The 27827-nt window shown below is 36.3% G+C and overlaps 1 long non-coding RNA gene across 1 annotated transcript in view; it reads right to left on the reverse strand.

The window, feature by feature from the left end:
• Positions 1–4686: 4686 nt before the first annotated feature.
• LOC148055568 (uncharacterized) overlaps positions 4687–27827 on the reverse strand; it is a 133452-nt gene continuing 110311 nt past the window's right edge. Inside the window, exon 10 of the long non-coding RNA XR_015705244.1 lies at positions 4687–5740. This is a non-coding gene — a long non-coding RNA (uncharacterized LOC148055568). The remainder of the gene's footprint in view (positions 5741–27827) is intronic.

Here is a 27827-nt window from a genome sequence, read left to right on the forward strand (position 1 = left end):
ATTGACTAATCCTAAAAGACTTCAAACTGCAGAGGTGCAGAATAGATGTGGTAAAATCATTAATACATATTTTAACAGGAGAGAGAAAATTCTGTAGTTACTCATCAAAGGAGAAAGCTAAGAAATTAGTTCTCAAAGACACCCATATCACTTTTGGGGACTTTTTCCACTTTCTCAGTGTGTACCACAGATAATCCTTGCATGGTAGGTACTTGTTAAAAAAAAAGAAAGTACAGATAGATACAAATCAATATACATGGTCAAAGGTTATAGAAGTATAGCATGCAGAACATTTAGTAAAGAGGCAATTGAATCTGTCATAGCAGCCCTTGTGTTATATTTCATCCTACATGCTATAGCTGTGTATATTACTTGTTTAACGAAGTGCAAAATATTTATGTTCATTTCCCTAGAAAGCAACTGGGTGAGAAAACACAAAAAACAGGAAAATTTCAAAACAAAATGAAAAGGAGGGATTTTTATAGGATTTTCAAACAGACAAGAAAAGTACTTATTCCACAAAGTGTTCCAAGGTAAAAGGGATAAAAATATGTCTTGCATCAATCAGCTGATATCCATCATCAGTAAAATTACTTCTAGTTGATTTTATGTATCTGAATTTCAGTCAAGCATTTGCTGCAATGTTAGAATAAACATCATTGGCTAAGCAGGAGTACATGGAAATCAGGTCAAAACTCTGGTTGTGAGCAAGGGAGATGGTGATGGTTGTACTGAAAGAAGAAATATAGAGCGAGAGGAAAAGCTCTATAAAATCATAGAAAAAATAATAATTAGTGAAAATTAGTTTCTAAGATCTGGGTGTGGCCTCATCTGAAATATTGGGTACAATTCTAGTCACTCAGGCCTAGGGAGGAAGAGAAGGATGGGTAAAAAAATAAAAGAGTAAACTAGAGGAGGTGTAAAGGAATATCTGCTCAGATCAGAGAGAGGTGGTAAAATAGCTTAGTTGCTTCAGCCTAGCCAAATGAAAGTGGGGAAAATCTTTGGTTATCAGTAAGCTCCAGGGAGAGGAAATTACTAAGCTGAAAGGGTAGTGCTGGGACATATTTAGGAATGAAAAAAAACCAAAAACCAAACCTGCAAAAACTTATGATTCTAGAAAAAGTAATGAAGGTAAGAGATTTACTGTTCTTGCAGTAGTATGAGATCTGACTGAAGTGACCAAGAGGCTAGTTTTAGTCTGAAGTCCCATGTCACATGGGAGAATAATATCCTGATCACTGTAGTAACAAAAGATGTAAAGATATTAGATGTAGATATTAGATTACATTTTGTTTTGGCAAATGTACTGAAGGAGAATGGGATAGGAAGAGAAATAGCTTCACATTTCTGACATTAAAGAGCAAGAAAGAGTTAATATATCCCAAAAATGCTTGTCAAAGTAAAAAAGTAAATTTCTGAACTACTTAACTGAATCGTTGTTCAATACATACAGCATCTAGATGTCTATTGTTGCATTAGTCCCATAAGATTCTGTATATACAGTATCTTCAGCTTTCTTTAAACAAAAGTGAATATGGTTATGACTTAAAAAAAAAACCAACTTATTTTCTCTATTTGAGAAACTACCTGGTAGCCAACAATTGTACAGGCTGAGTAAAGGTCTGTATAATGGTGTAAAAACAGAAAATGAGTGAATTTGGAAGTAGACATTGTTCCACTTTTTCTAATCCCTGCTTAATCTATTTTACAACTGCAAGTCTCTAGCTTTCTGACATGCAAAGTATATACATGCATGAAATTGAGTCCTGAAAGATTTATACTAGTGGCAACTGACATTGTTAAAGGAGAATTGTTGATACTTTCTTGCAAAAAATAATTAATAACAATTACTGAAAAATTACTACATTTGTTACATAAAAATTGTAGGAATTTTAATTTGTAGTGGGACGAAGCTTCTTTGGTAGCTGTTTTATCATTGTCATACCATCTTTACTCCTGCTGTGATAATTTAGAACTCAACAGAGCTTTGTGATTCAAGACAGCTTTTTTTCTATACTCTTTTATGTTCAAACAAAATTTCCGAGATATTTTTTCTTAATATGGACTAATCATAGTAATGGTGACTTTGGAGCAAATCAAGTGATAAAATGAGATTATTTATATGGCTACTTTTTTTAGATAACCATTATAGTGATTAGTCTATATTAAGACTAACACATCTCTGAAATTTCATTTTAAGAGAAAATAATGTACAAAAGAAAAAAAGAAGAAAATCTTCTTTGAATCACAAAATTCTGCCACATCTCAAATTATCACAGCAGGGTAAAGATACTCTTTCCCAAAGCTAGCAGGGCACCTTAGGCAATTTTCTATAGGGAGAGAAAAAAAGCACACGCATACAGACACACACACACTCACTCTTAAACTATAACTTTGTGATGGTGAGAGACTTCATAACACATTACTAGTCTCATGAGCCATTGAGTCCTGGGGATTGGTAAATGGACTCTGAAGCTCTCTCCTACTAAGTTCCTGTTATGAATAGCTTGAGTTGCTCAGCACAAGACGTCATTACCATCCAATGACTGTTTGGTCAACTGTGTGAAACGAATTGGTGGCTTCAGTTCAGTTCCTAGTGGACAAGTAATTACTGCTGTTGTTGACCTGCGGGCTCTTTTTCACTCCGTTACACAGGTACAAATAAGTAACTCTAAGTGAATTGAACTAGTGTAAATGCAATTAGATTCTGGCTCTTTGGTGGCCTGCTGGAAGCCTGTGTGTCAAGTTTTATGTGGTTATGTCAACGTAAGCATTGTCCACATGAAGCAAAGTCCAATATAAATAAGAACATCCATAGTGTTTACACTGTTTGTAATCATGTGATAAAGCTACAGGGCTGTCTAGGAGGATTCTTCACAGTCTGTTACATGTAATGAAGATGCTGATGGTTAGCATCAGCAGTTATGTGCACCCTGTTCAGAAGAATAAAACACAATCTGAATTATATTGAGACGTGAATTCAGGATTACACTGTAACAGTCCATGAACTTTCACTGTGAAGAAATCAAGGTCTTAATTTACGCATAAGATACCGTGTATGAGAGTAAAGATATCTTTAAAATACCAGAGAAAAAGGGTTATGGGATCTATTCTTTAGCTTATTTTTTCAGATTAGAATATGCATGAGTAAAAACACACCCATGTATATATACTTTAAACTGCTTCCTTCCTGAATAGAAATGGATTTATGTAGCTTTTGAAATGATAACTTTTGCACTTTCAGAGATAAAATTAATTTTTTACCTATCAAAAAATCAGAGGTAATTAGGAAATGCTAGTTAATCAATGCATTAAGGGCAATCCAATGTATTACAAAAGATACAATGCAAATGAAAAAACATGAATCAAGCAAGCACCTCTTCTTAACTCCAAAGCCCATTGGCATAAATGCAAACATAACAGCATATTCATAAGTAGACTGAACAGGAAGTTCCTGGAAGAAAGAGTTTTTCGCTTAACATGTTTAGATTTGTCAAATGCAAATGAGCAGTTTGCAGGGTAAGCCTTAGGGAAAGAAACCAATCCTGACCAGACAACAGTTGGGAACCTGGGTTCAAATGCTTTCTCTCTTTGATGAAAAGCAGATACCTGAATCCACATTCCCCATGCAAAATTATAACCTTAAACATTAGGCTATTCATTCATTAATCTCAATTTGCTCCTGTTGGTACTACTGTCTTTCCAGAGAAATGGCTGAGAGGAAGGGGAATTAGAGCTCAGTCTCCCAAAGCCAGATGAGAACATGAACGGCCATGGGAGTGCCCTAATACCTGCATTCAAGCTTTTTCTACACCACACTCTACCTCTCTCCTTTTACCCTACCAGTCCCAATGTTTTGTAAGGTTTTTCATCTTACCCATCACATGGGATAGAAACACTTTTCACCTCACATGTTCACAGAATGAGAAAGTGTGTTCTCCTTGTCTGCCACAAAAGGTACACAGAGGTTTGGCCACAGGTAGCACAAACTGCAGCATCAAGGCATGCGTGGAGCTGAATGTGTTAAAAATGCAGTAAGTGCCTTCAGTGTCTTTGTTAATAGGGGTTTAAGTCTCAAGCTTGACGTTATTTGAATGTAGTTCTCTGTGGTTTAATTACTATCATTATTATTATAGATACAGTAGTAATTATCTCTTCTTACTGTCTCATTATGTTTTGATCAATTCACATAAAAGTTTACTGTAAATATATGGTTAGGTAACATTAAAGAAAACATATAATTATGGAATATATAATCAAATACCTTCTAAACAGTTGTATGTTTTCCAACAATTAAATGCCTTTAAAATAAATAATTAATCATTTTTAATAGGCAAGATGCAGCTTTTGAAGCAATGAATATATAAAGCTTTATTTGTTGACCTCAAATTACTTTACTCCAGTTATATTGATAACATCTAGGTTTCTCAAAAACCTGCTGGCACAAAATCTTTTCAGCTTTATTAATGATTCAGATGGCAGTTTCTGAAGAGACAAGTCCCACAGAGAAGGAGCACTTGATTAATGACCTGGAAACACTTTTCCTTTTCAGCTGATTAAATAAAATTGACTGGATTTTTACATTTTTATAATAAAATGACCCGCAGGGCTGAGATGACACAGTGAAAGCAGCATGTTCACTCTTCAACAGATTTTTATTTTGTCACTTGTAAAAATGAAAGGGCTAACCACCCAAGCAGAAAAATGCACTTTATCACCGTCCACTGCCGACATGCTGACAATTGCTGCATACAAATACAAAAACATGGAGGAAACTAGGCTGTGTTTACACTCATACTGATTTTGTCTAATGATGACAAAAGGTCTATAACTTCTCAGGGTTGGAGTGATACTATTTAATTATTATGCAAAATAGATTTATAACAACACTACTGACAATCATAAAAGGTTTTATAATATGGTCATTTAGAAGTGATACCACATACCTTTCCAGAAATTTGCATATCACAAGGCCTTCAGTTTTCTAAAGCAAGATGGTAGCTATTTGTAAACAAGTGAAACTCTGATACAGTTCCCAGTTACAATAATTGGAGAAATTGCAGTAGCCATTACAGAATCAAGATCAAATATCCTTTGCAACAAGTAAAAATAACACATGAAATATATTGTCCCTAAACACGCACGCTTGCACTCACAAAGGCATATAAGGCCATTGTATGTGAAGCCATAGCAGTAGCTGCTACGCCTAGTCTGCCTGAGTATGGCTCAGCTTAAGACCTGTGTTGATCTCTCCCTTTTTGTTTCTGTTGTTTCTTTCCTTGACGCTGCCCTTTGCATACAAGCACCTAGCCTGATAAAACAATCAATAATTTCAGTCTGGGTAAGTACTCAAAAGTGTTTTGCACTCTCTTAAAAGCTGTTGATTTGTCTTCCTCATACTAAACTGTATCAATATCAGTAACCCCTTGTGGGTTCATTAGGATGATATAAATTATCTATACCTCATATGAAATCTTATATAAATTGTATATCTTCTAGCTTAACTGTCCCCCTCTAAAACAGAGCCACCTTATCCTGACTACAGGGAGCAGTCCATGGCTGACCCTAGCACTGTAATCATGTACACTTGCAGCGTTTGTGTGCAGGTTCTTCCTTGAGCTTCATTTTAAGCCTGAAGAATTTAGTGGTCTCCTTTGGCAGTAATTTCTCTTCATTCGTTGGTTGTCTTCTACTTTGTTCTGTATCTGAATATCAGAGAAGCTTACAGTCTTCAAACCTACAAGGGAGGGAGATGCATAGCTTTAACAACATTAATCTAACTTTTCATTTCCACGTTGGATCACTTTCATCATGTATTTACAATTCAGTGTTTAGCTGTAGCATGTAAACATGTATGATTAAAACTGCTGATATTTCTTTGCTTTCCACATGGGCGTTGTTGTGAGCTTAGGCAAGGCAGTTGGCAGAACCAGTGCATTCATATTAATGCTGCCAGAAGTAACATAATTTACACGATTTTTGACATCTCTTCGTTAAGAGTTAAGCTAGGACTTCTAACATGGCTATTACTTTAGCATAGGGACTATTTGCATATTTTAAAAAATAATTCTAGTATTTGCTAAGACAGAGTTTCTACTCTTTTCATTTTTAAATAGATACAAGAATAGCCATTCTGGCAATGATTTGGCTTAGTTTGTTCCTGCTTCAGCTAGGAAGTTCTGAAGTGAGTGTAAATGAAAGATAATGCAGAAATATATGTATAAGTGCATATAGATATATATATATATTTAAGATTAAAGTAACTTTGACTGTTGTTTAGTTTAAGTACTAAGTAAAGTTTATCCAGTTTGAAATATGAAGGTTGGATAAACCAATTTTTAAAAGGTGCTTGTCACAATGGCCATCTTCCCTCTAAAAACAATCACTATCAAAATAAAATTGTCAATAATGTAAAGATCCAGAGGCTTGAGCATTGGTTCTCTTAAACCTGGGGAACATGAGCATTTGCACTTTGCTGTATGTTTCACTGTTTAAATGCAGTCAGAATGTGTTCTCATCTGTTAGATCCCTTCCCATCCATCCACACAGCCACTCCTATTCATGCATAAAGGGAAGAAAAAACAGTGGGGATATAGAAAGAATAAATATTCTTCAGTTAGCTTTTGTTTCATTATAAATTAAAACCATCATGGTAACAGTACACAAAATAGTGCTCAAATACACTCAGCCTTCCACAAAATTGTCTGATCTCACTAATTAGGGTGAGGGAGACCCTCAGACTGGATAAATCAGATAAAATGTCAGATTGGACATGAAATGGCAGAAAAGGGGGAATAATCTACCATAGCAAGGTACGGCTATTACATCAATTCATATGTTTCCACCCTTGGCCTTTGGTATTGTTTAGCCACAGGAAAGGCATTGAGGCAGGAGGAGAAAAACATGAGTTTTAATTGAAACCTCTGAAGAACACAAAGCAAGAAACATTTTCTAGGCAGTACAGACTTCCAGAAATAAGGGGTGCAAGTTATGTGTTGTTTCTGATACTGTATAAAGCATGTCCTACCAATGGAGAGTACTGGGCAAGGTTCAGCTCCTGTAGGAGCATGGCAAGGGAGCCCAACCGTGGAAACTCAGTGCTGGTCTTACAAGATCAAGATTTAGTGGCTGATATTTGTTCATTATAAGCACAAACTGTGGTTCTTTATTTCCCTTAGTAACTAGAAAACTGGTAATTGTTAATTCAATCAAACAGAGGAAAACAAGGCATTGCACTTGGCATGAATAATCATTTGCACAAGAACAAGCTGAGAAATAACTAGCTGGATGTCAGATCTGCAGAAGAGGATTTAGTGGTTCACAGCCTGAATCTGAGTCAACTGTTTCATGGCATTGCTTAAGAGGCAAACACCTTACTATGATAAACAGGAATGTAACCTTCAACAAAAGAAATTCATTATGCATTCAGCTTAGCACTGGAGTGCTAGGCTTACTTAGCCATGTCAAGAAAAACATGCTTAAATGGAAAGAATCCACAAAATGGCAGCATGAATGATCAGAGATCAAGGAAAAATGGTCTTGCAAGGAAAGAGCTGAGAGAACACAACTGCTTAGTTTATAAAAGAAAAGGACTGGGACATAATGCTTTTTGAATCTTCAAATGTATTCCATAGTTGCTGCAAAGAAGAATAATTTATTCCTCATGCCTGTGGCAGATAGAAAGGTAGAAAGGGAGATTTAGATTGACTAGTAGGAAATATTTTCTAACCATGAGAGTAGCAAAACGAATGAGTTGTCTGGAGAGATGCTGGCATCTCCTCTACGAGAGAGGAGACCATCTTCTTTAAGAAAAAAATTAAACAAATGTCACAAAGGAGTAACACAGGTATAGATGATCCTGCCTTGGGCCACTGGGGTAGAGTTGATGAGCTTCTGAGGTGATCCCCCCGGCTCTGGTACCCCTCCCTGGTTTGGTGACTGCAGCAAGCTGTCAAGACAAACTATTTGTTCACAGGTTCCTGTGGTTTTTTGAAATTCCTGAAATGCTACCATTTGCAACCGCTGAAGCATCCATGATGTCACCACAAATGTAGTCTTACACAATCAGTACATTTTACAGCCAAACTAGACTGAGATGCTATCTCTAAAAGGAGAAGAAAGTAAAAAGTGCACAGCACAGGAATTTTTCACCTGTATGGCATTCAAATGTAAGTATAGTACAGAAAGGTGGCAAATTATTTTCAGGCACCCTAGTGTTTTCACTGTCAAACAGGCCTTTTAATAAAGTTTATATTAAATGCATTAATAAAAATATGTATTATTAGAATTGACTATTAGAATTTACTAAAAATATTAGAAGGTTTTAACCATATTTTTAGGTTCTATCTGAGGAGACTGATGCCTGGCAAGTTCCTCAGCATGCTTAAAATGTGGGAAAAAAATGAAAACACTATACATTTTCTGCATAGAGGCAAAAATTATACCACTGCATTCAGCCATCTCTTTATGCTTTAAAGTATTATAAGAATCCAGAATGCAAACTTTCTCAGGCCTCTGTTCCTATTTATCTTTGGTGGCTAGATTGAATGCAGACCAGTGTAGATTACAGATTTTAGTGAGGACCGTAGAGAACATTTTCTTTTTATTGCCTATGTGGGAATATCAGACAGATAAGTTTGTTCTCTGTTCTACTCTATTTACTGCTGTATCCCTACTACTTACCTCCAGTTTTAGTATTAGACTAAAATAATGAATACTATTCCAATGCTAAATCAATAAGAGCACTCTTGTGCATCTGACTTTTGGAATAAAACCCACTTTGTAGAGTTTTTGCTTACTTAAAGTAGGTCACATTTTGCACTGATTTCAAAAGTGTTAAGATTAACAACATGCAATTAATATTTTTAACATCATGAAAACCTGTGTTTAAGCTTATCTGTGTTTCTTCTTCTTAATCCCAATGGCTTTGCTAATGAAGTGAAGGTTTTCACAAACAAAATTCCATATTCATCTAAGATTTTGATAAAAATATAGAAAATAAGAAAAAAACCAATAAGAATCTTAATAGTTTGGATCCATTGGTTTTCACCTATGAAATTTTTCTTCCCATTTTTGTGTTCATTCTTAACCTTAAAAATACTGAACAAATTTTTTTTTTTTTATTGAAGTACTCTAATATTTCACAAAATTGCACAGGCCTATATTAATCATAGAATCATAGAATAGTTTGGGTTGGAAGGGACATTTCAAGGTCATCTAGTCCAACCCCCCTGCAATAAGCAGAGGCATCTTCAAACAGATCAGGTTGCTCAGAGCCCCATCCAACCTGACCTTCAATGTTTCCAGAGATGGGGCACCTACCACCTCTCTGGGCAACCCATTCCAGTGTTTCACCACCCTCATCATAAAAAATTTCTTCCTTATGTCTAGTCTGAATCTACCCTCTTTTAGTTTAAAACCATTACCCCTTGTCCTATTGCAACAGGCCCTGCTAAAAAGTTTGTCTCCATCTTTCTTATAAGCCCCCTTTAAGTACTGAAAGGCCGCAATAAGGTCACCCCGCAGCCTTCTCTTGTCCAGGCTGAACAACCCCAACTCTCTCAGCCTGTCCTCATGGGAGAGGTGTTCCATCCCTCTGATCATTTTTGTGGCCCTCCTCTGGACCTGTTCCAACAGGCTCATACTGCTACTACTACTACTACTACTACTACTACTACTACTACTACTACTACTAATAATAATAATAATAATAATAATAATAATAATAATAATAACAATAATAATAAACAACAACAAAAAATCTACAGTTATTCTGTGGAAACCATAGAAAATTTAGTAAACCAGTCCTCATTTACAACAAATATTCACTATAGAGATAATTTCTGGTAATTGTCATCAGCAATTGTGCCAAAACTCCAGACATTCAATGAATACTAATTATTCTGACTAAATCTCCAAGTAATGTTTAGGCTTGAACACTTAAAGAGTAATTGAATGCATAATTTCCATTGATTTCACATTGCTATCTCACTTTTTCATCTTTCACCAGGATATGCATCTTTGAAATAGATCAGTAGAAGGAATACTGTGAACTTTATCTTCTTATTATTACCTGCACAATTTCTTTCCAATAAATCAGTTCATAATCAATGATGAAGTCTTTATAAATACAAAACAGTTCAGAAAGCTTTATTTTTTTTTTAAAGTTCATTTAAAGCTTTTAAATGAACAGGATGATACTTGTTTGAGTATGTGGAACATTCACAAAATAGAAATCATATAAAATAATAAAAAGGGAAGAAGGGAATCCTTTCTGGCCTCAATTTCTTATTCAGCTTTTGGTTTGAGACCAGTTTTGTCATCCTTATTTCAGGTTTAAAGATTTGACCTATCAATATTTGGTAAGCAATGACGTTACTCTTTAAATACAGTAGTAAACATCAGAGGCTTTATTCAGCTTTAAATTCTGTTAGACTTTGTCTAACCACTAAAGCATTCATCTGTTAATACAAAGTTAGACCTCAAAAACAATGCAGATTTTTTTTTCCCCATCAGGTTCACTACCGGTTGGTCCTGCCACCCTTGTGTTGTAATTGCCACAGTCTAACTCATGACTGGATTGGATGTGAATAGGTATGAATAGTACTGAATCTGATCAGCTTATTTTGAATGTGTTAGAATATCAGGCTGAATTTTGTATATTGACATACATTGGATGAAATGTTTTGAGAAAAAAAATTCCAGTCATTTCCAGAGGGAATTTTTAATTTCACTATGATATCAAAATACACTCAATGGATGAAATAGAAACTTTTTCCTTTTAGTGTCCCCTATGTTTCATAACTGAAATCATACAAATATAGAGATAAGGCAAGGTATCCTCCTAGTAAATTATATCTATTTCAGATGCATAAATTATGAAACAACTAGTCTACATTAGCTTCCCATTCACAGAATAATTGCCACTGCTTTCAATTCCCTCTATGGTGTCCTGTTTGATTGTACTCAGTCTGCATGTGTGTGTATATAAACCACACAAACATAATTAAGGCACCTTATAGCCTTATTGAGAGAAATCGCAGCCTAGCAGGTACCTGAAGTTGATAAGTTTTCATGTCATACTACATCTTTTCTAGTGTTCTCCTCTGGAAAGATATATTTGTTTTGTCAGTTGAAAGCCATTACAATCTGGAAGTACAACAAATCACTTCAGCCAGTAGACTGGGAATACGCTTTTACAAAATTTTGCAGCCTCCATTTCTCTTCTAGCATGTCAAAAGAACAGAGAAAGTGTGACAGGGAACCACAAAAGCAAGGAGAGCTGAAGAATTAGCTCAGAGAATTATCAGTTATTGACTATGATTATCACAGAAATAAGAAGCTGCCATAGATGGAAAGCCCCATGGCAAAGCCATCAGCGGAAAACTTTTGCCCTGAGTCATTTAGAAAGGGAGACCAGTATCATGTTAGTTTATTTCTTTTGTAAAAGAACTTCAGGCTAATTAAAACTTATTTCTGTAAAACTAGTTGCCTAAAATCAAGATGACAGATGAGCTTTTTCTCCAGAAAACAGAATCTTCCACTTACAGTGGGGAAAATCACTCTGCCTATAAAAGGGTGGTAGCAATCCAGTGATGGAGGCACCTGTGCTCAACAGAAGCTGTGATCCCACAAAGTAAGGGATGAAATGCAATTTTGGACATATCACTAACTGGTGGATAGCTTTAAGCAGTTTTCTACTCCCTCAGGATTTCATAACATTTGGACTTGATGATCAACAGTTGGACTTGATGATCTCAGAGGTCTTTTCCAACCTTAATGATTCTATGATTCTATGATTCTATATCTCTTTCCTAGCTGTCCACCCTTCGCCAGACACTATGCAGAAAGCTTAGGTAATTGATCAAGAATTAGGGATTTCACTTAAAGTCACATGTGTAAGTTAAATGAAATGTCCAGCTGTTCCATGATGCTAGATTTCTTGTAACACTGTTTGGAGGGAGAAGAATGAATTCAAAATAAAATACAAGAAAAAATAATTGAAGATTCTTTCCTATGTGTTTTTAAGAAAATAGTGGTAAAAGACAAACATCTTCAAAGATACAGACACCTTAAAATACAAGCAGAGCTTTCCCCTATTCTGCTAAGTCAGTGTTTTAACAGGATGATTATCTATGCAGTAAAAGATGGGGAAAAAAACCCCAAACCCTAAACTGTGAGGAGTCCTTTTATAAAGAACCCTGCAGGATTGAAATGGGGTGGGGCAATGGAGTTGTTTGGGCTTCACCTCTGTGGAAGTCTCACTCAAGGGTAGGAGGGTTGTGTTGGATCAACTTTTCCTTAAAAGTTGTTTTCTTAAGAAGTAGTCTGGTCTTCTCTTTTTAATCTCTGGGTTGTTTTCATTTGTTTCTAGGTGTGATACACATGCTTCTCTCCTCTTGTGGGAATGTATAACTCTCATTATTCTTGAAAAAGAGAAGTTTATGTTTTAATGTGTAGAATGGTAGGTTCCTTTTATTTTTTTTTTCCATTAAAAGGCTTCAGTGTCATGTTCCAAATATTTTCCTAAAGGCTTATAGGGATTTGTTTCCATTGTCTTTGTGCAAAATTTATTTTTCATAATATTGTTTTTCTGGAATTTGATACTTAATCTGATCAGTATTTTTTAAGAATAAGCATGCAAAACAGAGGTTCTTTATGAAGTTAATGATATTTTGAGCCAAACTGGATTACAAAGACAGAATTGGACAAAGTGTTGCCTCCTACTACTTTTTGCATTGTCATTCAGCAATAGCAAGTTTCTACTCCAAACTATCTGATTTCACATACACAGGAACCATGAGTGAGGGATTGATGTTATGGAAATACGAAGCATTTTTATATGTGCTCAATCTTAAATGAATGATAATAAAATATATACTATATGTGAATATTAAGTCACTCTAGGACTAGATAGGGCCATGGAAGTGGGGTGATGGCAGGGCGGGGGGATGGGGAGGATTGATACCCAGTGCGAGTTAGAGAGCAACCTTTCATTTGCAGGTATCTAAGCAAATCTAAACCCATATCCTCCAGCTTGTAATGTTGATTATTCAGGTTCAGAAGAGCAGAAAGCTAAATGGATGCTTTAGAGTTGGAGGTTGAACTAGCTCTCCTTGAGAGCTAATAGGGTTAACCACACATCAAGTATGTCAAGAATGCCCTTTATTACTTTCCAGAATCCTCTATCATTTAGCAAATCTACCTAGGGAAGACTTCATCTTTCTCAGTGATAATTATGGAAAAGGGAGTGCTGTTTACAATAAGACGTATGCATTTTTTGCAGCAATAAAAATCACTGTCTCTTACCAACAATATTTACACTTTTCTCCTCCTAGGTAAGAGTATTATTTCCTAATAACAGTCTGCTTTTCCTAAAAATTAGTTTGAAAAATACTTTCTCTAGTCCTGAGAGCTACACAATAACTTACAAGAGTCAGATCATGAGTTTGGTTACTTTGGGGTAACCCTGGAGCTACAAAAAAAATCACATAAAGAATTTAGAATGTGCAGAATTTAGTCCAGTAACAAAAGAAATTATTTTTAATTGAAAAGACCATTGATTTAATTTTAATAGAGACTAAAATCATAGAATTAAAGTAAAATTATTATTTCTTCTGTCATTTTATAAAGATAAATTATAAACTGGATATATAAGATACATTATAACCTGGATTATAATATAACCTTTAATGTTTGATGAGAAAGAACACTGCCTTTGGAAGAAATGATCCAATTCGTAGCCACTGCAACCATAGAGATTTTCAGAAGTAACATTAGGATCATTTGTACTAGTATAAATAATTCCGAATAGTGGGACTTGTCTTTTTCTGTAGGATCCCATTTTCTGATTAAAATCTTTTGCTTTGATCACTGATCACAGGTTAGCTAAAAGCTGTTTAAGGATCCTGGAAAAAAAATGTATGATCCATACAACTTCCAGAAACAAACCACCAAAGAAAGTGAAGGTTACCTATTCTTTTCTCATTCGTACTTTCAAAATACAGTGTCAAGTTCCTCTAAAAGCAAATAAATTCAGCTGCAGGCAAAGCTAGTGCAGCATCAAGAAAACAGTTACTATGCAGATAGGACTCAGAAAGCTTACACTTGTGAATGATAAATTTTTATTATGACCGGCCTACTAGCAAAAACCTCTTTGAAATAAAAATTTATGTATGTGGTCATGTCACCTTATGGCTTATTAATTCTATATGTACTTTTCTTAATTTCTACAGTCTGAGAGTCTTTCATCTTGCAAAGACTTTTATTATTACATCCACAATAAGGTCATTAAAGGAGCACTCAGAAAATTCGGTTTTCATTAATAGTAATATGAGTATTGTAGCTCTGTTGCATAATTTAAAATTATGTCAAAATCACTAACTTGAGAATAGATATTGAAAATTGTTTCAGAAGTTCACTTCAAGAGTGTTAGGCACCAAGACTTCTAAAACAACATCAGCTGTGGAATTGACTAAGAAAAGTCAATGAACATTCACAGCCTGCAATCAATTATACAACCTTTTAACCTATATATAAGGCCTCATGCAGAAATGTGTAAGCAACATTAAAAAAAAAAATTCTTTATCTGTCTTTATAGCAGAATCCCAGCTCTGAAAATCTGTAATGAAAACAGTGCATGGCACCCACTCGAGGACAGAGGAGGAGGCAAGGATAGTAGGGAGATGGCATTGTGAGGACTGATAAATAGTGGGTCTGTTTAGTATTGTACATACCAAACAACAACTAACTTTGAATTAAGTTTTGTATTTTTTTACTATCTTATGGAGAGAAATGTCTCTAAGAGACGCTTCACCTTCAGTTCTACACTTCAAAGTGAATTCTAACTTGTGGCATCTGGAACTCCTGTTTTTTAAATAAAACAAACAGTACAATATCAAGAACTGTAAATATCAACCAGGTCAGACCTCAAACATAAGAAATAGCTCAAAAGACCATTTTGCATATGTAAGTGGGTTTTCAGAAGAAATTCTTTGCCTCTGAATATGGAATATTTCAGCTATGCAGTTGTATAAACCAGGACTGTATAGGTCTGGGAGTGCATTGGCTAGCTCAGCTCTGCAGTCACATAAATTACTTCTTTGTGGATTAAGTTTTCCAGATTAGCAAACAGTAAAACACACGGTGTCTACAATTCATCTGTTCCTAAGGTTTTTAATATTTTTCTTAATGACCATTACCTGAAACAGCTGCCACCAATATGCAAATACCTGTTTTAGTAGGTTAAGTTTTTTAGTTTTCCATTTCTCTTTGACAATAGCTTCAGGTGCAGTTATATTATCATGCATCATTCTTTTCCCTTCAAGGTTAATAAACAGATATTTTAAAGATATCAGCTCAACTGTTAACCTATCAGACTAAACAGACTGGACAAACTAATCTTGCCTTCCAAAGAGCCTTCTGCCATTCTGATGGTGTCATCTTGCTTCCCCAGAGGGGAAGGTTGCTGCCTTCATACGTTCTTCCCTTTAGCTGATCTCTCAGAGACACTGACTCTAGCTACAGACTTCTCTTTGAGGAGGACTGAAGCAGTAAATTGCTATTTTCCAAAGCTCATTGTCATGGACATGTGTGAAAACTGGCTAAAATGAATACCTTGGAGGGTAGAGGAATGTATAAATTACCTTGCGGGAGAGTTACCTGTAAAAGCAATGCTAAGACAGGTAATGCCATACTTACCTTACAGAAACAGGTTTCTCTACTGTGCTGTTTTTTCAAGACCTCTGGAACTGTCAGATAGCAAAGCATGCAAAGTAAATGTGCATCATTCCTGAGAGCATAGTGCAAAGACTCACCAAGGGAAGATCTGTAGGTTTTTTCACCTGAGATTTTACTTACCACTAGATTTCTTTGCTTAAGGGAAAAGCCAGAACTATCATTTATTTTCTAAATAAATGTAACTGTAAAATATTCAGTGTAATAGAATATTGCTTAAAGAAAGTCCCATCCTATCATGCTAGTGTTGAGCTTCTTAAAGTCCACTGACCCTGTTCAAAATTTTTATCAGAAGTCAAATCATTACTGGGACTAAGCTGTTTTGCAACTACTAGATCTAATATGTGATTTTTGGCAATATAATAAAATCAAAGCAAACCTCCTATCGTCATTGAAATAGAATGGTCAAAACTAATTGCCAAATTCTGTGATGACGGCTCTTTTTTATATTTATTTAAAGTTATTCACAGAAGTCTACTGCTTCTTCATACATTCATTTGGTAAAATCTGTTCAATGCTGCTTATTTTTTATAGATTCAATTCTGCCTACTGAACTAAAATTAGTATAGAAAGACTACAGCTAATGTAACTCTGGGAAAAGGTCTTACACCTGCTTGAATACTGGCTGATTTAGTTCAGATTTATCTACATAGCTTTTCATATGTGTTTTACAAGCATTTCTTAATCAAATATTCTAATAAGTTAAAGTTTATTTTTACTAGCTAAGCAGCAATTTATCAAAATTGCAAGAACATTTACTTTAAATAACTATGAAAATGAGATTATGACTTAATCTTGAGCTCCTTACTTAACAAACAGAAGTTCAGCAAGAATTCAAGCATTCTAATGTCTTTTTATCATCCCTGCCAAACAGCAAAGAAGGTCATTGCAACCTATCTGTGATGTTGCAAAGTGTTTGGTCCAAGCATACTTTCTAGGAAAACTTTGTCTGTTTGCACATCTACAAAGAAAAAACACCTTGCTAAGAGGCTGTAACCTGGACTGAGAATATTGGCAGTATTCCGTAATAGATATGCTTCCTGACACATTCCATTTGCACATCTTATACAAGATATATAAATGACACAGAGAACAACTGTTCATAATGAAAGAATTATGATTTGTAATCATTGCAATTGAAAATTTAACCTTCTTGGGTGAAAAGTCATTGTTGCTTGGACAAGGCAGAGAGTCTGTAGTCACAAAGTTGTATTATTGTCATTTCCTCTTGACACACTTCTCACGTTCCTTTCTGCTTGTCAATGTTGCTGGCATTACTAAAACCCTATTAGGCCCACACAGAGGTAGATAAGGTAAAAGGCACAAGATATAGGGCAGAAAAAGTAGCTGGAGAGCTGTTCAATTTCTCGTTCTTGATTCCTACATAAAATAGATGCAAAACTACCATTAGAAATTTTTCCTAGTTCTGGCTTTAATAGAATAACTCACTCAAAGAAAAATTTCTTGCATGGAGAGGTGAATCTATTGTCATGTTCTGGGCAGTTTTCTCCCTACCATGTGGTCCTAGCTATTGCCATAACAATAACCTTGTAGATGGATCTATAACTATTATGAGAGAATAGATGAAATGTTTTTGTTCATCCAAATAGTTGTAATTTCCCCCTTTCATTTTTTTGCTTGTTAATACTTAATTGACAGAGTTGATAAGGTTCTCGTTCTTCTTTTTTCAAAAGAGAACCAAAACGTAAAGAGGTAAATACTTATTAATTTTACCAAGTAATGACTGTGGGTTCAGTTTTCTATGCTGCCTTTACTTGGATCTTGGTGGAAAAAATACAGACCAGCATGCGAATAGCAAAGACAGATCATGGAGAGGAAGTCTATAGATCATTACAGGGAAAGAATAATTGTAAATTATACTGTAGGAATGGGTTCAGAAAAATCAGTTGAATATTAAATACATGTTGCCTAAATGTTTCAATGTGAAACCTTCAAAGGAAGGAGTCAAAGCTTAATGACAGAAAGCAGTTCAGAACAGAATGTACAAAAGCACAGTTAATAACTGCATGAGTAGGAGAATAACTATGCTTACAGTTACCTGGCTGAGGCAAAGATCTAACTGATGTTTTGCAGTTGAAGGTCATCCTAAATTCCCATTCTTTAAAATGGCTTTCTGTTTGGTGAAAAAAAGATGCTTTTCTTGTGTCTAAATTACGATTTCCCCAAGAGTTTTGCTTTTTAAAAATCACTACCATATATTTCCTCCATTTTTGTTCTCTTAAAACAAAGGTTTCTCCAGAGAAAGTCAAAGAGCAAACAACTGATATGCCTACTCTTAGTCTTTCACAGCATTAAGCTCTCTTCTGCTTTTCAGGGAGACTCAAATTCCATCATCTTTTTCTGCTCCTTGTTTCTGTTACTTAGTTATACATTTACTGAAAAACATGTGAACCAATAATAATTTTGGATCATAAGATTTTTCTTGGAGAAGTATGCTTTGCTTGGATTAGTGCCTTGATATCTTTTTATAGCCTTATTTCCAGTGAGAATAGAAAGTTTCAGGGGAAAAAAAAAACAAAACAAACCTTTTGTCAAGTGTCTCTTTCACGGTGTACAATTGTTGGATTCCTTTAAATACTTTGAAATCTCTTCTGACCTATTCCTTCATTCTGGTGTCATTATTTTGTTATCACAATTTCATTTTCCATACTCTAAACTCCTGTGATACTGTTGTCAATGCAGCAAAATAACCCTATCTGATATTTAACTTCATCTGAAGTTAAGTGTCGCTCTTCCTTTCACATAGCTTGAAGCATTAGCTACAGTTAATTAAAAGAGTCTGAATGCTGCTTCAGAAGAGACAGGTTTTCCAGCTAACAGGAAAGAGTGGTTGCTAGAAAACCTGCTGCAGGTTACTTCTTCAAACTGAACTAGGACAGCGGTCCTAGGCCAGCTATTAGCAATTTGATATCTCTGCTGTCAATGACCAGACTTTGACAGTTCTGGACAAAGCAGTAGGGAAACATAAGAGGAATTTCCCACAAGACTTCTTCTCTTATACACAATCCTGGTTTCTTGTTAGCAATACACTAGTTCTCTCCTGGGTTTCTCCTGGGCTCCATTCACTTGACTAGGGGTAGACACCATCATTTTACTCTGGAATGATAGTGGTAATTCTCCTGGTAAATTTATGCATGAAAGCTGAGATCCAGCCATCCTGATATACCAAAATCTCAAGTGTCTGAGGTGCCCAGTCCTTTCCCTGTGAAGAGAAAACCTGAATAAATACTGCTCATTCCAGAATAAGCAGAAAACAAATACTGCTTTTTTACATACTACTTAAACTAAGAAAGTCTGTGCAATCCTGCCACTGCTAAGAATTCATATTCATTTTCAGTCAATTTCTATGATCATATGATCCGCATATAACTTTTCTGAGGTGGAGATATTGAAAAGTAAACAGTTACTGCTTTCGAAATGACCAAAAATTGTCTTCCTTATTAATGTTAATTATTTAAATTTTTAAGATATTTGAACAGTTTTCTAGTATTTTTGGCTGAGAAGTGTCTTCACAGTTTTTTTTTAAATATCTATACATTTACATGTGGGGCTAGACTTTGTATGAGAATTTTGAAAACATCTGGTTTTAACTTGCTTACTAAACCAAAACAGTTAAGAAAATAAGTGTATCAAAACTTAAGCATCTTCACTGGAAAATGTAAAAACAACATAACCAAAGTTTGAGCTGCATGAATTTCATTTCCTCTGGCAAAAATGAATGTCAGAATTGGTTCATGTTTTTTATGTTTTGATTAACTTACCTGCTCAAAAAATTGTTCAGCTCATATTGTAATATCAGATTATCAGCACTGTGCTTTAAACAAACTAGAAAAAGGTGACATTTCTATTTCTGTACCACGTTAGTTTGTGTGGCTCAAATCCTCTTCTTTAAGTGTACTAGAAAGCCATAAGATTTTCATTCTTTGTGTGAACTCTGATACTGCATATTTTTCTTCCAAGGTTAGCAGTAAAAGTCTCATAAGTGAGTCACAAAAGCTAGTTATTGTGACTGTCACATGGCAGAGCTAAGAATAAAGCCAGATCAGCTGATACAAAGTGGTGCAGAACCATAACTGAAACTCTGTTTTATACCTGCTGAAGTCAAATGATATTTTCTGCATCTGTAATTCCTATGACCGAAGTTTAAACATGAAATAGCAACTGCAAAGCGATGATTTAACAAGTGTATTTGTCTATGCACATGCAAGTGTTTTGGCAACACTTTCTGTAGAAAAATATCTTTGCCTAGAATGTTTTAATCACGGCTAGGTGCTTCCTCTACCAGATATAAAGAATGGCTCTGCACAGCTAGGCTTACATTTTAGCTTACACATAATTTATATACGCACACATATAAGTCAGGAAGTAACATTCATGCATGACCAGTTAGTTGCAAGTTTCAAATCTGAAAGGCACAGCATCAATACTAGTGTCTCTGAAGGAAGAAATATATCCTTGCAGCACCTTTGAAGATTGGCTTGGTTGACCAGGGACAAAAATGAAATCTTCCTCCCATGGATATTTGTAGACACACCTTCTGACATGCAGACGTGTACATGTATGCAGTCTCAGTCACACTTCATTAGCATCCCATACATTAATCTGTTTGACAGTTCTATGCACAAGTATTCTACAAAGAACCAAATGCAAAGACTAGTTGTTACCCTAAAATGAAATAATATTAGACTGTCCCAAGACATTGATCAAAAGGCATGCAGATCATTGCACTTTCAAAGGAAGTCTGTCTCTGTCAGCATCAAAATCAGTAGACTGGGAAACGTGCAGTGTCTAAATGATGTTTAGAGTTTTGCTGCTATGTTTCTATTTAGTGGTACAACCCATGTGGCTTCCTTCTTCCATGTGGCTAATGTCTGTTGCTCCGCTGAAGAAGCAAATGGAAAATCCTCTGATACAGTTTATTCTATTTTTCTACTGCTTTGTACATTTAAAAAAATGTAATTTTAAATTATTATATTTTGCTCTGAAAGTAGTAAGAAAATGCTCATCATTTACATAGCAGCAATTGGCTAGCATCCTGGGCTTCATTCTTAGCAACTGCTTTTATCTGAAGAGCTGCATGGTGGGCATAGACTCACTGGCAAAGGGTAAAAGTTAAGGAGCTGTTATCTCCTCCATATCCATTATTATTAGTTGCTGCAGTACGTCCCTATATGGCATGATGGTGTAGGAGTACATATTTTCCTTCTCTCCTTTTCCATTTCTTCAGATGCAAAAAGAATATAGGAAGTAGATTACTGGTTAACAGTAAAGTTAATTTCTACTCTTTCATATGTCTAGGCTATATAGAATCATAGAATAGTTTGGGTTGGAAGGGACATTTCAAGGTCATCTAGTCCAACCCCCCTGCAATAAGCAGAGGCATCTTCAAACAGATCAGGTTGCTCAGAGCCCCATCCAACCTGACCTTCAATGTTTCCAGAGATGGGGCACCTACCACCTCTCTGGGCAACCCATTCCAGTGTTTCACCACCCTCATCATAAAAAATTTCTTCCTTATGTCTAGTCTGAATCTACCCTCTTTTAGTTTTAAAATACGTTTATTAAACCTATTAAAATAAGTTTAAAAATATGAGGGACTAAAAGTACTTTCAGCTGAGTGCATGGTCTGGTCCATGTCTCTCCCTTTTTTGTCCTGGTTTTCGTGCTAAAAGAACCCATGTGCATGCTAGGGAAGGAAAATATTAGGGTGGTTTCACTTGTACAGTCTGGTCTAGATGAAACCTAGTTTTAACCATAAAATTAAACTAATTTATGTTTAATCCAAAGATCTGCTCCTGAGGCTAGGTGAAGCCAATGTAGGACACATAAGGATGTATGTAGGAGGCAAATCTTGCAAAAGGAACCACTAAGGAGGTTTCTCTTCTGGAATGCTTAGTTTTTTCACAGTAGGTGTTCAGTAATTTGATCATCTGTCTCAGCAGTCTAAGGACATAAATTTTGGCTTGGCAGTGATTCCTGGACATTAACACATTTCACCAGAGCAAGGGAATGAATTCCAAGCATCAAAAGCTCTGTCACAGAAATAGTACCATGTTCAAAGTGAGTACCAGCAGAAGAGGGCAGGACTAGTCATTGATCAAAATATCTATTTGTCTTTTTAGATTTCTTGACCATAAGGTACTCATGGTACTGAAGTCCCCTCTAATGCAAATGTAGTCTATGTTTGTGAATTATGCATAATGCTGTCTAATTATTTTATAGACATTTCCATATTGCTGATCATTGCAATATCTGGGTCTCAAGAACAATTTAGTTTCATTAACCTTCAACAGACTATATATAAAACAAGCCATATATGCTTTGACAAGTACAGCTAAATTTTGCTCTTATTCACTTGTTCAATACTCAGCCTTCTAGGCAAAGCAATACTGTGGGAAATAAAAATGGTGAAGCAGGAAGAAAACAGTCCAAACATAGTTCAATATGCTCACTGAGAGAGAACAGAAAAGTAACACCTGTAACTCACTGTTTTCCATCTCAGGCTTAGTCTGTTGACCATCTTCAGCTTGCTTTAATATATAGTAAACATTTACAGAGACACTTTTGGCAGAAGAGCACTGACTTTGGCAGCTTTACAACTAAATGTCAGTTCTGATTTGTCCCAGGCCTCTGTGCAATTCATCAGAGATTACTTGGCATCCATGAGTAACTGACCTGTTCCAAGTAGCAATCTGTATTTTCATTTCTAAAGAATTCCAGATGATTGGTTTTAAAGAATTCTAGTGATTGCTAAGAATGGTTTTGTGCAAATAAATAACCAATAACATTTTGTGCACAGTTTTGTTGTCAAGATTACAGAACTTCCAGATTACTACTACTTTGTCTGATCCATTTGTTACCCTACCTTAATGTGTTTCACTAGATTTTTGTCTTAGTTTTAGGGGGAAAAAAACCACCAGCTAAAGATGTTCATGCCCTTTAAGATATACAGATATAATTATCTATATGTATATATAGTTCCAATTTCATTCAGATCTACTTTACCCATGATTTCTCCAGTGGTTTGTCTAGTCTTTCTGTAAGCATCATGAGGTGCTTAAAACATATACTGCTTTTCTTCAAAATTAGAGATTTCAGCAATTAAGAAAAATCGGTGTAACTACCTTGATTCATTACTATTATTTTGACTTGAATAATGCTAACTGAACTCTGGATTCTTGTTCTTGTAAAGGAAAAAGCATTGTCCCATTGATTCTGACCTACTTGTTGGACTGTCATTCACACTACTATACAAGATGAAAATTTTCAGATAAATAATTCAGAAGTGTGAACTAACCAAATGTAATTTCTTATAGCTAAGCCAAACTTTCGAGAAAGGATTTGGTAACTGGAAAGTATCTTTCTGATATGAAACAATAATGGCTTCAGATAAAATAATTTAAAAATATTTTTAAAATCTTCTGCTCCCAATTTATAAACACATTTTTGGAATCTCAGTTTATGTTTTGAAGAATGAAATACATCATATTATCTATGGGATAAAGCTCTGGAGGGAAGAGGGGCCTCAAGCTCAGGAGCGAAGCATTCCAACGAAGAGGCAGTCACGCAAAAATGCCAGGAGGCCTGCATGGATGAATGAGGAGCTCCTGGACAAACTCAAACACAAAAAAGAAGCCTACAGAGGGTGGAAGCAAGGGCAGGTAGCCTGGGAGGAATACAGAGAAATTGTCCAAGCAGCCAGGGGTCAGGCTAGGAAAGCTAAAGCCCTGATAGAATTAAGTCTGGCCAGGGTTGTCAAGGGCAATAAAAAAAGTTTCTATAGGTATGTCAGTGATAAAAGGAAGACCAGGAAAAATGTGAGCCCTCTCTGGAAGGAAATGGGAGACCTGGTTATCTCAGATATGGAGAAGGCTGAGGTACTCAATGACTTTTTTTGCCTCAGTCTTCACCGGCAAGTGTTTAAACCACACCACCCAAGTTGCAGAATGTAAAGGCAGGGACTGAAGAAAGAAGAACCACCCACTGTAGGAGAAGATCAGGTTCAAGACCATCTAAGGAACCTGAAGGTGCACAAGTCCATGGGACCTGATAAGATGCATCTGTGGATCCTGAGGGAACTGGTGGATGAAGCTGCTAAGCCACTGTCCTTCATATTTGAGAAGTCGTGGCAGTCTAGTGAAGTTCCCACTGACTGGAAAAGGGGAAACTTAACCTCTATTTTTAAAAAAAGGAAAAAAAAGAGGACATGGGGAACTACAGGCTCACCTCTGTGAGGGGTGGACCACTTGGTGGGTAAGGAATTGGCTGGATGGTCGCACTCAAAGAGTTGCGGTCAATGGCTCAATGTCCAAGTGGAGATCAGTGACGAGTGGTGTCTCTCAGAGGTTGGTATTGGACTGACGCTGTTCAACATCTTTGTTGGCAACATGGACAGTGGGATTAAGTGCACCCTTAGCAAGTTTGCCAACAACGCCAAGCTCTGTGGTGCAGTCAACATGCTAGAGGGAAGGGATGCCATCCAGAGGGACCTTGACAGGCTGGAGAGGTGGGCCCGTGTGAACTTCATGAAGTTCAACACGGTCAAGTGCAAGGTCTTGCACATTGGTCGGGGCAATCCCAAGTACAAATACAGGCTGTGCAGAGAATGGATTGAGAGCAGCTCTGAGGAGAAGGACTTGGGGTGTTGGTTGATGAGAAACTCAACAGGACCTGGCAATGTGCTCTCGCAGCCCAGAAAGCCAACCGTATCCTGGGCTGCATCAAAAGAAGTGTGGTCAGCAGGTCAAAGGAGGTGATTCGCCCCTCAACTCTGCTCTCATGAGGCCCCACCTGGAGTACTGCGTTCAGCTCTGGAGCCTCCAACATAAGAAGTTCATGGACCTGTTGGAATGAGTCCAGAGGAGGGCCACAAAGATGATCAGTGGGCTGGAGCGCCTCTTCTATGAGGACAGGCTGAGAGAGGTGGGGTTGCTCAGCCTGGAGAAGAGAAGGCTCTGGGAAGATCTTATAGCAGCCTTCCATTACCTGAAGGGGGCCTGCAAGAAAGCTGGAGAGGGACTTTTTACAAGGACACATAGTGATGGGACAAGGGATTAAGGCTTTAAACCAAAAGAGGATGGATTTAGACTACATATAAGGAAGATGTTCTCTACTATGAGGGTGCTGAGGCACTGGAACAGATTGCCCAGAGAAGCTGTGGATGCCTCATCCCTGGAAGTGTTCAAGGCCAGGTTGGATGGCACTTTGAGCAACCTGGTCTAGTGGCAGGTGTCTCTGCCCATGGCAGGGGTGTTGGAACTAGATGATCTTTAAAGTCCCTTCCAACCCAAACCATTCTATGATTCTATGATCTATTGCCTGCTGCTTAGGACCACTCACTATTGAGTAGTCAGTGTCATTCTAGATGAGAAAAATAGGGTTATATGTGCATGCAGATGACTTTCCCTCGTTACTTGCAGTAGTCTATTTTAAGACAGACAACAGTCTTTTTTAATAGAGGAAAAACAGGAAAAAAATTATTGCAGCATTTTCATATGAATTAAATGATGGGAAAAAACTAGGTTTTTTACAGGACAGAAATGTACTTGCTAATACATATTTAATAAGTAAAAGAGCTCTTAAACGAGAAGTATCTATAAAAACATTGCTCAAATTTCGATGAAGTAGGACTAACAAGACAATTATGTAGCACTTTGTGAAAAAAAAAATCTGCTTTTGGGATTTGTAACTTCTTCAAATTTTGGTGAAACATTTCATTTTTACCATAGAAACTGTCAGAAGCTTTATTATTACAATTACTCAGAGAAAACATTGTAGCATATGTTAAATCTAGCTTTTTTTTTTCTTCCATTGAACTTTTTAATATCACAATAAATTAGAAGGACAGATATATTTACTATTTTGGACAAAGTCATAGCTTACAAAAAACACGGTTCATAGCTATTTGGAGGGGGAAAGAGAAGAGGTTCAGACACTGAATGTCAACAGCTTCCACTCACTGCAAGTTCTGGGCTGAGCAGGACTTAAAGGGAAGAACATCCACCCACAGTTGGAGAAAGGATTCATCAGTCCCAGTAATCTGTTTCCAACAGTGATCATAAATTAATATTCTAAGCTGTCGTGGTTTAACCCCAGCCAGCAACTAAGCACCACACAGCCGCTCGCTCACTCCCCCCCGGTGGGATGGGTGAGAGAATCGGAAGAGTAAGTGAGAAAACTCATGGGTTGAGATAAAGACAGTTTAATGGGTAAAGCAAAAGCTGCGCGCACAAGCAAAGCAAAGCAAGGAATTCATTCAGTACTTCCCATCGGCACGCAGGTGTTCAGCCATCCCCGGGAAAGCAGGGCTCCATCATGCGTAACGGTTACTTGGGAAGACAAATGCCATCACTCCAAACATCCCCCCCTTCCTCCTCCCCCAGCTTATATACTGAGCATGATGTCATATGGTATGGAATAGCCCTTTGGCCAGTCTGGGTCAGCTGTCCTAGCTATTGTCCCTCCCAGCTTCTTATGCACCTGGCAGAGCACAAGAAGCTGAAAAGTCCTTGACTGGTGTAAACTCTGCTCAGCAAGAACCAAAACATCACTGTGTTATCAACATTATTCTCATCCTAAATCCAAAACACAGCATTCTACCAGCTACTAAGACGAAAATTAACTCTATCCCAGCTGAAACCAGGACATAAGCTAAGAATCATGGAAGCTTTCTTTTTTCCAGTCTGGTGGACCAGGACATTATGGAAACAATGAAGTTATGGTATAAGATTCAATATGAGTATCTTTTCACCGTTCTGTGTTTCCTTTTAGTTCATTATCCTGAAGACAACGATGAAAAATAATGAATTCTCAGCTAAGGATGAAGTGGGATTATACAGTATATGAAAGGAGTTCAGGAAGAAACAAATCTTTTTCTGAATGTTACTTTTCCAGAAAACTCATTTCTTTACGTCGTAATGGTTCCCTGAAAGGAATGATCCTTGTTTAACACAGAAGTCAAATAGGACAGAGTTTAAAAAAAATGTACTATCTATATTGGCACAAATGTGCACGCTTCCTTATCTTGATCTTCAGTTAAGAGTTGGCATAAAAAAGCATGGACATAAAAGGATGTTGCTCATTCTTAATTAAAGTAATTCTTAATTAAGGATTAAAGTACAAGACAAACTTGATTTAAAAAAAAAAAAAGAGGAGTTCCCCTAAAGAAGCAAGATGTTGAGAAATTTGAAGGATTTCTTAATATGAAGATGTAATCTCTTTGACTATGTTTGACTGAAGATCATATGCAGCATGTACATCAAGCTGCAAACAATGTAGAGAAGATTAAAGTTTTGAAATACAAGGGTTTCTTTTTCTCTGTATTGAACCAAACTTTGTGACAAAACAGTACAAAGATTCTCAACTTTAATAACCCATCAGTTATTACTAGAAGAGACCATCTGCTTTAGCTTTCTGCCCTGACTTCTCATTCTGAATTTATGTGTGTGGTCAATAATTTCAAAGTCAACTTCAAACAGGAAATGTTGAGTGAAGCCCAGTTATGTTTCTATGAAGGATATAAGATGGAAGAATTTTTAAAAACCTAAAAAGTTGTAACTTAAAATAAGAGTTATCATCTCTCTAAACCTTACAGTTTTCAACAGTCACACAACTGACAAATATAAGATGAAATTGTTTGGCTTCTCTCTTGATAAATACAATGTGTTGTTTTACCTCTTGAAAGTTTCCATTTTTGATTTACAGGATTTCTAAGCCTTGGGGTTTTTTTTAAATGAATTTAGGTTCAAAGTGAATTCTAAGATTTTTTTTTTTTTTATAATGTGCAATAGTCTGAAGTTTTTCACTTCAATATTTTCAAAACTCTTCATAATAGTTTATTCCTAGAACTAACAAAGTAAATATTTTAACTCTCAGGAAACTATAAGCAAGTAAAAGTTACAGGGTAGTTACTGCCCTAAAAGGAGTAAATGTGTCAGAATACATGTTATAATAATACACACTGGAAGAAAAAACCACTTGGAAACAAAACATTGCTCTGTACCAGGATTATATATACATGTACATATGAAATCTTGCATGTGAATAACAGAACTTGAATTGAAGAAACA

This window comes from Nipponia nippon, unplaced genomic scaffold (assembly GCF_047370975.1).
Source record: "Nipponia nippon isolate SJK-2023a ecotype South Korea unplaced genomic scaffold, ASM4737097v1 scaffold_20, whole genome shotgun sequence".
Classification (NCBI taxonomy): domain Eukaryota; kingdom Metazoa; phylum Chordata; class Aves; order Pelecaniformes; family Threskiornithidae; genus Nipponia; species Nipponia nippon.